Below are 931 nucleotides of genomic sequence, written 5' to 3'. Positions count from 1 at the left end.
CAGGACGGAGGTTCCGGGCTGGTTCCCATCATCCAGGGCCCTTCCTCCCCCTCCTGACAGTCGCTCAGACTCTGTCCCCCCTTCCTCGCTGCTTTCTTCCACCTTCTTCCCGGTCACGATTCACACTGCGTTTCCCCGGGGGCAGATTTCACCTGGGAACGTCTCGCTGACCCGGGCCGGCCGCTCCTCTGATGGACAGCTCACACGCCCCGCCTCCTCTGATGGACAGCTCACTCCGCCCCCTCCTCTGATAGACAGCTCGCCCGCCCCGCCTCCTCTGATGGACAGCTCACACGCCCCGCCTCCTCTGATGGACAGCTCACACGCCCCGCCTCCTCTGATGGACAGCTCACCCCGCCCCCTCCTCTGATGGACAGCTCACACGCCCCGCCTCCTCTGATGGACAGCTCACCCGCCCCGCCTCCTCTGATGGACAGCTCGCTCCGCCCCGCCTCCTCTGATGGACAGCTTACGCGCCCCGCCTACTCGGATGAACATCTCACCCCGCCCCGCCTCCTCTGATGGACAGCTCGCCCCGCCTCGCCTCCTCTGATGGACAGCTCACCCTGCCCAGCTTCCTCTGATGGACAGCTCACCCTGCCCAGCCTCCTCTGATGGACAGCTCACCCCGCCCCGCCTCCTCTGATGGACAGCTCGCTTCGCCCCGCCTCCTAGAACAAAATGGTCGCTCTGCCCCGCCTCCTCTGATTGCCCCTCGCTCAGCGACGTCTTCACTGATTGACAGCTTTACTTCCAGGATGCCTACGTTCCAACACCTGTTTACGTCACGGTGACGTTACGCGTCATGAACGTCTTTCCCTCTGTCTTGGCCGGGCCGGGCTTGGTGAGGCGTTGGAATCGCGGGTCTGGAGGTGAGACTTGTCCCGGGCTCTGCGGGTCTAAGGGGGAGGGGGAGGGGGAAGAGGAATGA

At 64.4% G+C, this 931-nt stretch overlaps 1 protein-coding gene across 2 annotated transcripts in view; it reads left to right on the top strand.

The window, feature by feature from the left end:
• Positions 1-401: 401 nt before the first annotated feature.
• The window catches only part of LOC138756918 (zinc finger protein 229-like), a 10,545-nt gene continuing 10,015 nt past the window's right edge, over positions 402-931 (top strand). For both annotated transcript variants that reach the window (XR_011353236.1, XM_069923325.1), the window contains exon 1: positions 402-872. The gene's annotated coding sequence lies outside the window, so the exon portion shown is untranslated. The remainder of the gene's footprint in view (positions 873-931) is intronic.

The sequence above is a fragment of the Narcine bancroftii genome, chromosome 3, assembly GCF_036971445.1.
Source record: "Narcine bancroftii isolate sNarBan1 chromosome 3, sNarBan1.hap1, whole genome shotgun sequence".
NCBI lineage: Eukaryota > Metazoa > Chordata > Chondrichthyes > Torpediniformes > Narcinidae > Narcine > Narcine bancroftii.
Note: the sequence above shows the minus strand (reverse complement) of the source record. Positions and strands in the feature narration are given on the sequence as shown.